The 14,457-nt window shown below is 40.6% G+C and overlaps 1 long non-coding RNA gene across 1 annotated transcript in view; it reads right to left on the bottom strand.

Moving 5' to 3' along the window:
• Positions 1 to 12,918, bottom strand: part of LOC148141141 (uncharacterized) — a 133,791-nt gene extending 120,873 nt beyond the window's left edge. The window contains exon 1 of the long non-coding RNA XR_015752879.1: positions 12,799 to 12,918. This is a non-coding gene — a long non-coding RNA (uncharacterized LOC148141141). The remainder of the gene's footprint in view (positions 1 to 12,798) is intronic.
• Positions 12,919 to 14,457: the final 1,539 nt, after the last annotated feature.

Below are 14,457 nucleotides of genomic sequence, written 5' to 3'. Positions count from 1 at the left end.
CTACATTCCTTGGTTTTAAAGTAATTCTTTTCCTATTTTTGTTCACAATCAAAAATAAATTCAAATAAATTCACGTAGTGTTTACTGTGGCACACGGTGGCAGCTACATGAACAATCCACAGGGTATACTTTAGCAACTTACCAAGGCTCCTTCAACAACATTTTCCAAACCTGCAATCTCTATTAGCTGGAAGGATTATGGAAACAAATACAGAAAACAGCATGCACTTCAAGTTCCCCTCGATATCTCATGCCATCCCAACCTGGAAATACATCACCAATCCTTCATCTGATTGAAGTCCTGTGGCTTTCTATCTAACAGCACTGTCATTATACATTCAGAATCCATACTGCCTAAGACTACTCACTATCTCCTTCTTCAAGGAAATTTAGGCATGCACAATAAACACCTGCCTTGCCAGTGAAGCTCACATCTTCTGAATTAACTTTGAACACAATACAATTTGAATCCTTCTAATATCTTATACTTGTTAGATATATTTAATAATGTTGTTTGTACCAAGATACAGTGAGATGTGCATAATGTCAGCAGGTTCTGGAACCATCTTGGATTACAGAATAAATTAGTAAGTTAGTGAGTTTTGAGAAGATTTGTAGCTCAGGTTGAGGTTCTGGATGTAGTTTTGCTCATTGAGCTGAAAGGTTCATTTTCAGACATTTTGTCACCATGATAGGTAACATCTTCAGTCAGCTTCTAGGATGAAGCACTTGTGAGTGTGGCCCACTTTCTATTTATATGTTTGGGGTTCCTTGGATGGTGATGTCATTTCCTGTGGTGAAGTCATTTCCTATGATGATGTCATTTCCGGTTCTTTTTCTCAGGGTGTGGTAAATGGGATCCAAGTCAATGAGTTTGTTGATAGAGTTCCGGTTGGAATGCCATGATTCTAGGAATTCTTGTGTGCATCTCTGTTTGGCTTGTCCTAGGATGGATGTGTTGTTCCAGTTGAAGTGGTGTCTTTCCTCATCCGTATGTGAGGATACTAGTGAGAGTGGTTCATGTCTTTTTGTGGCTAGTTGATGTCATGTATCCTGGTGGCTAGTTTTCTGCCTGTTTGTCCAATGTAGTGTTTGTTACAGTTCTTGCAAGGTATTTTGTAAATAACATTAGTTTTGCTTGTTATCTGTATCGAGTCTTTCAAGTTCATTAGCTGCTGTTTTAGTATTTTGGTGGGTTTGTGGACTACCATGATGCCAAGAGATCTGAGTAGTCTGGCAGTCATTTCTGAGATGTCTTTGATGTAAGGGAGAGTGGCTAGGGTTTCTGGACATGTTTTGTCTGCTTGTTGGAGTTTGTTGCTGAGAAATCAGTGGACTGTGTTCATTGGGTACCCATTCCTTTTGATACAATATATAGGTGATTTTCCTCTGCCCTGCATAATTTTTCCATGCTGCAGTGTGTGGTGGCTCATTAAAATAATGTTCTAATGCAGCTTCGTTTGTGGATGTTGGGCTGATTGCTTCTGTAGTTCAAAATTTGGTCCGTATGTGTTGTTTTCCTGTAGACACTGGTTTGAAGTTCCCCATTGGCTATTCGCTCTTCTGTGAACATCTAGGAATGGCAGTTTGTTGTAGGTTTCCTCCTTGTTTAGTGATTTTTATGCCAATAAGAGTATTATTGATGGTCTTGAAGGTTTCCTCTAATTTGTTTCGTTTAGTGATGACAAAGGGGTCATCCACATAGCGGACCCAAAGTTTGGGTTGTATGGTTGGCAGAGCTGTTTGTTCGAGTCTCTGCATTACTGCCTCTGCTAAGAACCCTGATATCGGAGATCCCATAAGTGTACCTTTGGTTTGTCTGTAGGTTTTGTTGTTGAAGGTGAAGTGTGTGGTAAGCTTGATGATACTGTCCTTGCTGATGAAGTTAGTGGTGTTTGGTGTATGTGTCTTTAGGTCTTCTAATAATGTAGTCACTGTTTCCTTGGCCAGGTTGATGTTGATGGATGTGAACAGGGCTGTTACGTCAAAGGAGACCATTATTCCATCCTCCTCTATTTTGGTGTCTTTAGTCTTCAGGAATTCTTGGGTGGAGTGGATGGAGTGGCGTGAGTCTTCTACTAAGTGTATTAGGCTTTGGTGTTAGCTCCATGGCCAATCTGTAAGTTGGTGTTCCAGATTGCAAGACTATTGGTCTGAGGAGGACTCCTGGTTTGTTAATTTTGGGTAATCTGTAGAAGCATGGTGTGCTGGAGCAGCTCTCCTAACCAAAGAACCCAAATTTTGAGTCCACTATGTAGATTCCTTTGTTATCACTAAACGAAACAAATTAGAAGAAACCTTCAGGACCATCAATAATACCCTTACAGGCACAAAAATCACTCAACGAGGAAGAAAACAATAACAAACTGCCATTCCTAGATGTCGCAGTAAAGTGAATAGCCAATGGGGAACTTCAAACCTGCATCTACAGGAAAACAACACATACAGACCAAATATTGAGCAACAGAAGCAATCATCCCAACACCCACAAACGAAGCTTCACTAGAACATTATTTCAATGAGCTACCACACACTGCAGCACAGAAGAATTACGCACAGCAGAGGAAAATCACCTATACCGTGTATTCAAAAAGAATGGGTACCCAATGAACACAGTCCGCCAATTTCTTAGCAACAAACCCCAACATGCAGACAAAACATGTCCAGAAACCCTAGCCTCTCTCCCCTATATCAAAGACATCTGAGAAATGACTGCCAGACAACTCAGACCCCTTGGCATCATGGTAGTCCACAAACCCACCAACACACTAAAACAGCAGCTAATGAACTTGAAAGACTCGATACAGATTACAAGCAAAACTAATGTTATTTACAAAGTACCTTGCAAGAACTGTAACAAACGCTATATCAGACAAACAGGCAAAAAGCTAGCCACCAGCATACATGAACATCAACTAGCCACAAAAAGACTTGACCCACTCTCACTAGTATCCTCACATACAGATGAGGAAGGACACCACTTCAACTGGAACAACACATCCACCTACGGACAAGCCAAACAGAAACACACACAAGAATTCCTATAACTGTGGCATTCCAACTGGAATTCTGTCAACAAACTCATTGACTTGGATCCCATTTACCACCCCCTGAGAAAAAGAACCAGAAATGACATCATCATAGGAAATGACTTCACCACAGGAAATGACATCACCATCACAAGGAAACCCAAAGATATAAATAGGAAGCAGGCTACACCCAGTGCTTCATCTGGAGGCTCACTGAAGATGTCATCTAGCATGGTGATGAAACATCTGAAAATGAACCTTTCAGCTCAGCGAGCAAACCTACATCCAGACATTAGTGAATAAATTGTACAAATGGTAAAATACTGAGTAAATTAATATCAAATTGATATTTCTGAGGCAGAAACACCTTCAAAAGTTCATCTTTCTCTCTCTGTATATTTCCACCTCCCTGCTCCTCTAGTTGCCACTGTCTGATATCAGTCCTGAGGTCCTGTCAATGTGCTTCTTTTCTGCCATGACCACCACCTCCAATCTGGAGATGGTCATGCTGCACTGGTCCCCCATGTCTCCCAACATTGGACTTTGACTAACCGTTTCCTGGCTCATCTCCCAGTGTCACCACCTGAAATGGAGCAGGGATGGAGATACAGCTTCCTGATGGAGGGCATCAGGAGGAAGCCCCAGGGCAACCAAAGCAAAAACCAAGATGGAAAGATAGCATTGAAGCTACATGGATACGGCCAGACCCACCACATGAGCCCAAGAATGGCTGAGACCCGTGCTTAAGAGCCAAACGCTGCTATCCCATTGTAGCTGGTTTGGATTGTGTGTAGAACACTGCAAAAGTGTAGATTGCTATGCAGATTTTAAAGCCATACATTTCAAATCAGAGTTGGTATGTAACATACAGTTTTGACCTCATCAACAACCTAATGGAATTAATTTCTTCTCATATTTGCCCCTTTTATTTGAGGAAAAGCTGCCAGTGCAGAATATCTCTGCCTGATTTTGTTTTTTTGGGTTTTCTGAGGACATACATGATCTGCGACTGGGCAGTCTGACAGACTGGCAATCCTGGAGCTCTGCCAATCTTTTCTCTGAAGCAAGCGCTGAACCTGATGCCAGAATGCCCCCAGGAATGTCTGAGTCACCAAGTTCTCAATCTCTTGTGTTGAGAAGGAGGAGCTTAAACATTGTTAGGCCACCCTGCAGCAATGCAGCTGAGAAGTTGGGAAACCAATTAGATTGGGACAATCAGACTACACACAAATGTCTTAACATTAACATTCTGTGCTGTGTTGCTTTACTAATGGCAAAATTGTATTTCATTAGTATTATTGACTAGCAGCTGCTAAATGAATTGTTTTCCTCAGGATGCAGAGAAACAGAAAGGTACAACACAGTGTAAGTCCTTTTCCAACAAAATACTAGAACAGAGGGAAATGAGCTGAATGAATCCTGGGCAAGTACTATAATTGTTACCTTTTCTGCATCCAATCCTTCAGTTGGGACTTGGCGTAAGATCAGTTTAATGGGGGACCTCATTACATCATTTCCCTTTCCCCCCACCCATGATTTTTCACTGAGGGATGGGGTTGATGCAAGCACATTCCGTTTGGCATTTGAAGGCTTTTCAATTATTCAGCTTCCAGCTGAGCTCACAAACCTTGGTGGGGTCTGCAATGGAGAATGTGGGGTTCCATTTTTGGCACCTTTGTGTCACCTTGCAAATTGTAACAGCCAGGTATACTCTCCCTCTATGCATAACACCAATAAAGAGAGCTTTGCAAGATTCTTTTTCCAAAGATAATTCTGTTTAGGTAGCTTTGTTAACTTCCAAATAAGCACTAACTTGCCAAGTTCTGCTTTGACATGAGTTTCTGTGAACCATGGATAAAAATAGTCAGTTTACAGACCCTTATAATGCAGCACTTTAATCATTCACTCCCCAGTTCCATCTAAACAAAAATGACAGACAACTCATGATGGAGCCTTCCTCTCATAAATACACTTACTGAAACTCTAGTTATTTAAAGCTATGACCTTCTTCCAACAGTTGGTGGTAGAATGTTGTACAGTTTTTTTTAAAACATTAACTAAATAGTTACTTTGGAGCCAGCTTTTACAGCAGCTGGCCTATCTTCTCCAGTAACAATGTTTTAGTTAAAATAATCATGACTTAACAATTTGCTAAGAAAAATGTGTTGTGCAAATAAACATGCTGACAGTCTACTTCTAAGATATTAGCCTTGTCTTAGCTGGTAGTACCCTTGCATCAGAATCAAAAAGGGTGTAGGTTCAAGTCCCACTCCAGAGACTTCAACTATATGGATACATCAGTGTCAGACTGAGGCAGTTCCACGCCATTGGAGAAGTTGTATTTCAGATGAGATTTTCAACTATGTCCTATCTGCTTGGTCAGGAATATGCAAAAGGAAGACAAGGGATTGTCCCTTGTGTCCATCCTGCTTGATATTAACCCCTCCACCAAAATCACTTTTTAAATAAAAGCAGATTATCTTGTCAATATCACAATGCTGCCTCTGGGAGCTTGCTCTGTAAAAAAATATTTCTCTTTTCCTTTAAATTTATTTTCATGAAGAGAGTTATTTGGGGCAAAGCTAAATCAAAATTAAATTAAAGAAATTCTGTTTTTAAAAATAACATGTTGCGCGTGGGTCTGTTAATAATCTGAAGTTGACTTTGTAGGCAATAGTGCATGATCCCTTGCTTCTGGGGAGCACTGAAATTCATAGGAAACATCTTAAATAAGTGTAGAGAGATAGAAAGGTTTAGACAAAGCAATCCAAAGCTTCAGACTTATGATCTTCCATATGAACTGAAGAAAATATAGTGCAAAATGCTACAATTGGAGTTAGATTCTTTCAAAGGATGAACTAGATAAAGATTAAGTGGGATAAACTAGATTAGGCTGGACAGACAAGTAAGGATTAATGTTTAAATAATGCAAATATGAGAAGTTATGTTTGGGAAAGGGAAGACAAAAGCCTTTAAATTGTTTACTAATGTGTAATATATAGTTTAACTTTAATGTTAATGCAATAAGCAAGCTACTTAGGAAATTTGAACACTGTAATTATGTTTATTTGCAGTTACAATGTATAAACTGAAAATTTTAACAAAAGGTTAGGCCAACCCAATAGGACTTGAATTTCCCTAGGTCTATGAGATATACTCATGTTGCAGGTGCATTATCTGAGACTAGCATACTTCCCTTATTCTTGCAGAGTCATTTCATCCTTCCACTTTTTTTACAATGTGATAAAATCTTTGACTTCCCTTTTCCTCTCGGTGGCAGTAACCTATCTCCATCTGACAGACCTCTGCCAATGTCTAAAGAAAAACGTTATTCCTGTTTGCAGTAGACAGAGAACTCTCCCAGCTCCTTGACCTCACAATCTATAGGTACAATTATGGCAGGGTATGAACTATTCCCAACTTCATTAAGCTGCTAATTTATGCAGGGCCACAATGTCATGAGCAGTGAAATGCTTTCAGATTACTCTCACAAAATCAATTAGAAAGCAAACCATTTTCTTTACAATATTGTTTTTCTCCCTCTCTCACACACATTGGATATCACCACTAGCTGCATACCGACCAGCTATGTTCTGAGTTCCAAAAACCACAAGAAAGTAAGTTTGCTAAGATGTGTAGGAGAAGGGGACATGAGATCAAGTCATCCCAGGCGGTGCTGTAATTAGACAGGGAACAAATTCTCCTAGCTATGGGTTAGGGTAAAATAAGACTGAATCAACTAACCTTGGGCTTCACTGTGAGCATCAACAACATATGTTACCAATCAGTGTATTGTAAACGCTTTAAACAATTTGAATTTCATATGCTTGCAAATTATACAATCAGACTGAACAAGATTATCATTTGCAAGTGTCAGACATGCTATACAAGCTGTTTACTTCACACTGTGCTAATGGGAGAATTTCCTTTTTAACAGAACTGAGCTCCAGAAATAAATACAATAAATCACAATCACCTCCTCTGGATTCCAGTTAAATGCTTATGTTCATGGTTGAGAAGTGAAACAAACATTTTATTTTGTGGAACACAGACATTTCTTCTTAAGTATATTAAAATAAACCCACAAGGTTTTCTTTGATGCATTTCTGATGATGTTTTAAGTTGGTAGTCAGAACTTCACTTCCACTAAAGTGTATTTTCACTTGCTACATTGAACTAAATGTACTAACCGATATCCCTTTGTTTATTCATTCACGGGATGTGAGCATCATCAGTTGGGCCGACATTTATATCTCTTAAGAAGGTGATGGTGAGCTGCTACCTTCTTGTGTTGTAATCTGTCTGGCGGAGCTATCCCACAGATCAGTTAGGGAGAGAATTCCAGGATTTTGATCCAGCAACAGTGAAGGAACACCCTGGAAAATTTCTGAGTCAGAACAATAAATGGTTTGAAGGGGAAATTGCAAGTGGTGGTATTCCCTGGTAGATGATAGAGTGGTCATGGGTTTGGAAGGTACTGTTTAGGAGCCTTGGTGAATTTCTGTCGTGCATCTTGTAGGAGGTACACACTGCTGCTGCTGAGCGTCAATGATTCAGTAAGTAAACGTTTGTGGATGTGGTGCTTTGTTTAGATTATGTCAAGCTTCTTGAGTATTGTAACTGCATTCATCCAGAGAAATGGGGGGGTATTCCACTGCACTCCTGAATTGTGCTTTGTAGATGGTTAGCAGGCACTGGGGAGTCATGAAATAGGTTACTTGCTGCAGAATTTCTTGCCCTTTACTTACTATTGTAACTGCAGTACTGAGTTACATGACAGTACTGAGTACTGAGTCACACTCATGACTGTGTGGTCAAATTCAGCTGTACCTCCATTTACAAACTGGCACATGACACCACCGTAATCGGTCAGATCTCAAACAATGATGAGACAGAGTTCAGGAAAGAGATTGAGAGCTTAGTTGCACAGTGTAAAGACAACAATCTCTCCCTCAATGTCAGTAAAATGAAGGAGCAGATGCTCAGAAAGCAGAGAGGAGGACATGCTCCTGTCTGTATCAATGATGCTGAGGTGGAGATGGTCAAGAGCTTCAAGTTCCTAGGAGCAAATATCACCAACAATGTGTCCTGGTCCATCTCCATCAATTCTATTGTCAAGAAAGCATACCAACGCCACTCTTTCCTCAGAAGGCTAAGGAAATTCGGCATGTTCGACATAACTTTCACTTATTTTTATAGATGCATCATAGAAAGCATTCTCTCTCATGTATCACAGCAATGTATGGCAACGACTCTGTGCAAGACCACAAGTATTTACAGAGAATTGTGAACGCAGCCTAGTCCATCAATCAAACCAGTCTTTATTTCTTTGACTCTGTCTATACTTCCTGCTGACTCTGGAAAGCAGCCAATATAATTAAAGACTCATCCCACACTGATTATACTCTCTTCCAATGGGAGGAAGTCACAAAAGTTTGAAAACACGTACCAACAGAATCAAGACATTCTACGAGACCACACTATGAGAAAGATGTGGATGCTTTGGAGAGGGTACAGAAAAGGTTTATCAGCATGTTGCCTGGCATGGGGGATTTTAGCCATGAAGAAAAGTTTGATAGACTGGGTTTGTTTTCACTGGAATGCAGGATGTTCAGGGGCAACCTGGTAGAAGTGAAAGGTATGGATAGAGTGGAAAGTATGAGGCTTTTTTTCCAGGCTGGACAGGTCAATTACTAGGGGACACAAGTTCAAGGTGCCAGGAAGGGAGGGGAGTGGAGTTTAAAAGACATAGTCAAGGCAAGGTTTACACACAAAAGGTGGTGAGTGCCTGGAATGTGCTGCAAGAGGAAGTGGTGGAAGCAGACACAATAGCAGCATTCAAGAAACACCTGGACGAATATGTAAATAGAAAGGGTAGAGAGGAATACGGATCCTGTAAGCGAAGACAACTTTAGTAGAGAAGAGCAAAATGTGTCGGCACAGGCTTGGACAGCCAAAGGGCTTGTTCCTGTGCTGTATCGTTCTTTGTTCTTTGTTTTTGTTCCAAGAATAGCTTCTTTCCAGCTGTTATCAAACATTTAAATGGATCTCTTATATATTAAAGTTGATGTTTCTCTGCATCTTCTCTGTAGCTGTAACATTATATTCTGCACTCTGTTTTATTATCCTGGTGTACGTATATAAGGTATGATTTACCTGGATAACATGCAAAACAATACTTTTCACTGTGTCTTGGTACATGTAACAAAAATAATAAATCAAAATCAAAATCAAATCTCCAATAACCACAAGTGTCTACCTTTATTTTCTTGTGATCTTGGATAGAATCTAGCCCAGAGAGAAACAGGTGCTTTAAATTTTAGGCATACAACTGTGTGCACGCAATAATACATAAACAAAGAACAAAGAACAATACAGGGACAGGCCCTTCGGCCCTCCAAGCCTGCACCAACTCATTTTGCCCTTCCAGACTAAAACTGTTCTCATTTCCAAGATCCATTTCCCTCTATTCCCTTCCTATTCATGCATTCTTCCAAGTGCTCCTTGTGATATATGTGGTTTTAGCAAGATGTTACAGTAGGTAAGATATATTAAAACTTGTTCTGCACTATTTATAATCTAGATTTTTAAAAATATGAATTACTTGTGGCATAGGAAAAGTGATTTAAAAGATTTATTTCACCAGCTCGATCAGTATCCAGAAGTTGTAACTCTATGAAGACAACCAAAGTAGGAAAGTCCAGTAGAAATGTGAACATAGCATATGCTTTATGGAAGAAAGTGAACAAAAAATGTGACAAGAATTGTGGCTGGAAATGTCCACTTCTATCATCTTTTGCTGGTGTTCTAAATTGGCAATGAAGAGGACAAGTTTATTTATGAAAATTCATTGATTTTTCAGAGAATAGGAAAACTTACTGTGGTGAAGTTAAAGATGATTACTGAAGTTATGTAACAGAACGTTACTGGATCAAGATTGAAGGAGTTGTACTTTGCATTCACCAGATGTCCAAAGTGACAAAGCATTCCATTTACCTCATTTGCTAACCTCTTAGAATCATAGAGTCACACAGGGTGGAAACAGACCCTTCGGTCCAATCAGTCTGCACTGACCATGTCCAGCATGGTCTGGACAGGGTGGGTGAGTGAACAAATCAATGGCAGATGCAGTATAATTTGGATAAATGCAAGGTTATTCACTTTGGAAGCAAAAACAAGAAGGCAGGTTACGATATGAATGGCTGTAAACTCTGAGAGGGGTGTGTGAAGCAGGACCTGGGTGTCCTTGTGTGTCAGTCACTGAAGGTAGGTATGCAGATACAGCAGGCGGCAAAGAAGGCAAATGGTACATTGGTCTTCACTGTGAGAGGTTTTGAGTAAAGGAGCAGGGATGTGTCATTGCAGTTATACAGGGCCTTGGTGAGGCCACATCTAGAATATTGTGGGCAGTTTTGGTTTCCTTTTCTGAGGAAGGATGCTCTTGCTCTCGAGGGAGTGCAGTGAAGGTTTCCCCGGCTGATTCTGGGGATGGGGGGGACTGACGTATGACGAGAGATTGACTGGGTTAGGATTGTTTTCACTGGAATTCAGACAAGTGAGGGGTGATCTCATGGAGACTTATAAAATTCTAACAGGACTAGATAGGGTGGATACAGGGAGGATGTTTCTGATGGTGGATGTTGTTATGGACTAGGCCAGACTACTCAAAACATTCTTAAGGAGGCAGCCCCATACCATAAGTTTGCAATTTGTTTCCGTAAGTGTACAGTGAAAATTATCCGAAGTTAGCCAGGTTCACTACTAGATTTTAAAACAGACAAAAATTTATTCACAAAATTACACAATGAAACACAAGGAGCAGAATAAAGAACACTACAGAACTCAAACTATCAAAATTAGACTTAAAGATGCTGTTCCAAATATACACAACAGTTCCAATAAGCAAACTCCCTTTAAAAACCAGTGTAAATGGAACACATGCTTACTGGTTGAAGTTGAAGAGCAGAAAGAGAGAGATAGAGTTTCCACACAGCTCCCTGTTGAACTTCCAATTAGTTCAAGACTGAACTAAAACTGCTCAGCTCAGCTAAAGAGCTGACCGCACTCCCCTTTCATTATACAGGTCACTTCGAAAACATGACCACTTTGGTCTCTCTGTACCAAACCAGATTGTTTGGAGCCCAACCTGGTTTATTGCCTCTCTGAAAAATATCAAGGACAGTGTCTCCTTGAGCCAAGAGACAGCTTTTAGAAAAAAAGGGACTAGCTTTGTGACACATCCCTCTTTAAAAAAATGAATCATCAATACCAAAAGATGGCTTCACTTTTAACCCTTCAAAACTCGGTTACTAGTTTAAACACGCATATACACTATACTAACTATAAACATGCAAACATGCACAACCACATGCAAATTCAGGCCATGGTACACCCACCACCGAATGCCTCCATTTCCCATTCGAGTCTCGATAACACATCGGCTATCATGTTTTCACGATCTGCCACATGTATAATTAGATTAGATTAGAGTAGATTACATTACAGTGTGGAAACAGGCCCTTCGGCCCAACAAGTCCACACCGATCCGCCGAAGCGCACCCCACCCATACCCCTACATTTACCCCTTACCTAACACTACGGGCAATTTAGCATGGCCAATTCACCTGAGCTGCACATCTTTGGACTGTGGGAGGAAACCGGAGCACCCGGAGGAAACCCACGCAGACACGGGGAGAACGTGCAAACTCCACACAGTCAGTCGCCTGAGGCGGGAATTGAACCAGAGTCTCTGGCACTGTGAGGCAGCAGTGCTAACCACTGTGCCACCGTGCCACCCAAATGTATAATTGTCAAATTGAATGGCTGTAACAATAAACTCCATCTAAACAGTCTGGTATTTTTGGCCTTAAGTTTTTCCACAAATGTCAATGGGGATATACGATTGTTTCAGATGCATTGCTGGTAATATAAACACTGAAATGTTGTAATGCCAACACCAAGCTTAAAATCTCTTTCTCCACCGTTGAATATTTCTGTTGATGAATGTTCAACTCCCTGGACAAATACCCGATGGGTCTTTCTATGGCTTTGTCACCCTCCTGCAGGAGCACCGCACCGACACCCACATTACTAGCATCGATAGCCACCTTGAAAAGTCTTGTGTAATCTGGTATGGGTAATACTGGGGCAGTGGTTAACACAGTTCTTAGGCTGTCAAATGCTATCCACTGAAACTTCTTGCCCTTTTTTAACAATTTGGTAAGCGGAGCAGCCACACTGCTATAGTTCAGCACAAACTTTTGGTAAAATCCACTCGACCCCAGTACTGCTTTTGTCATTTACGGAGTGGGAAATTCCCCAAATACCTTTGTTTTCACATCTGGTGGGGCCATTTGTCCATGTCCAATAAACATGGCCCAGGAAGGTGACTTGGGCTTTGGAAAATTCACTTTTAGCCAGGTTTACCACCAAACCTGCCTTCCAAAGTTGATCAAACAAGTCCAATTAATGATGTAAATATTCCTCCCATGAGTGACTAAATCACCAAGTCATCTATATACACCCCACAGTTGGGTAATCCAGCAATGACCTTATTAGTCAGTCTCTGAAATGTGGCTGGAGCATTTTTTATACCAAATGGCATGACTTTGAACTGATATAGTCCATTTGGCGTTACGAAAGCCGAAATTGCCTTCACTGTCTCTGTCACTAGCCTCTGAACATGTCCAACATAAGTAAGTTGCTTGTCCCACTTTTTCAACACAGTTCTCCAACTGTGGTATTGGATATGTTACACCTGCATACCTACCTTCAGTTGACTTTGCGATTGTCCACACATAACTGTTGGGTACCATCTGGCACAATGACTATGGGGTGAGCTCCCGTCACTGTAACTCACTCTGAATATGCCATCTTGGAGCATGCACTCTATCTCCTTCTGAACCTGTTAGGTAAGCGGAGCAGTCACACTGCTATAGTTCAGCACAAATTTCTGATAAAATCCATCAACCGCAGGAACCATATTTAGAGAGTTATGCCTTGAAGGATGTTGCTTAATCAGAACTGTACTCCTATGTCTACATCATGCACAATTAGGTTAGTTTATTTCCACATATCTCCCCATGTGATAGTAATAACTCTTTCATGTCATTTTGATTTTCTTGTGGAAGGTAATTCAATAATTTATCGCAATTTTTGACAACTTCCACATTGTCCAATTTGATTTGAGGAATGTACAATTCAGAATCCTCTGAACTTGGTTCTTCCTTCTGTGCTGTAATCATTGACACCTTCTCCTCTTGCTTTCCTTCCCTATCAAAATACCTTTTGAGCATATTCACGTGACACACTCTGTGAGATTTCTTCCTGTCTGGAGTCCTTATCAAGTAATTCACCTCACTCAATTTCTTTTCAATTTGATAAGGTCCACGAAACCTTGCTTTTAGAGGCTCACCTGTCACTGGAAGTAACACTAATTCCTTATCTCCAATTGCAAAATTATAATTTTGTGATTTCTTATCTGCTTCCTGTTTCATTGTATGTTGTGATACTTTTAAATGCTGTCTAGCCAACTCTCCAGCTCTATTTGATCGTTCTCTAAAATTTGACACATTGTCCAAATGGGTGGTCTCTGAATTCTGACTTATTAATTTCTCCTTAATCAGTTTTAACGGTCCTCTTATTTCATGCCCAAAAATTAATTCAAATGGACAGAATTTGGTCACTTATTCAGTGCATCTCTGATCGCAAGAAGTACAAATGGAACTCCCTTATCCCAATCATCTGGATAATGCTAACAATAAGCCCTCAAATGGTCTTCAGTGTTTTTCCAAAACACCATACTTGTTTGAGGTGGGGATAGACACAGAAGACTCCTGTACTATCCATCTACCTCTTTTACCTTTCTTGGAGTTAACCCATCTACCTGACCGTACCTGTGGCTTTTCTCCCTTCCTGTAACTGCCATCCATCACACCCCCGAGCTCTTGTAAATTCCTCATGGCCTCAAAATGTTGTTAAACAAAGAGACCTTGGAGTGCAGGTTCATAGCTCCTTGAAAGTAAAGTCACAGGTAAATAGGATGGTGAAGAAGGCGTTTTGTATGCTTTCCTATATCAGTCAGAGTATTGAGTACAGGGGTTGGGAAGTCATGTTGCGGCTGTACAGGATGTTGCTGAGGCCACCTTTGGAATATTGTGTGCAATTTTGGTCTCCTTCCTATCAGAACCATGTTGGAAAGCTTGAAAATGTTCAGGAAAGATTTACTAGAATGCTGCCAGGGTTGGAGGATTTGAGCGGCAGGGAGAGGTTGAATAGGCTGGGGTTGTTTTTCCTGGAATGTCAGAGGCTGAGGGGAAACCTTATAGAGGTTTATAAATTATGAAGGGCATGGATAGGGTTAAATAGACAGTGTATTCCCTTGGGTGGGAGGAATCCAGAACTAGAAAGCATTGGTTTAGGGTGAGAG

This window comes from Chiloscyllium plagiosum, unplaced genomic scaffold (genome assembly GCF_037043375.1).
Source record: "Chiloscyllium plagiosum isolate Xiang-an unplaced genomic scaffold, Cpla_swu_hap1 HiC_scaffold_34, whole genome shotgun sequence".
Taxonomy (NCBI): Eukaryota; Metazoa; Chordata; class Chondrichthyes; order Orectolobiformes; family Hemiscylliidae; genus Chiloscyllium; species Chiloscyllium plagiosum.
Note: the sequence above shows the minus strand (reverse complement) of the source record. Positions and strands in the feature narration are given on the sequence as shown.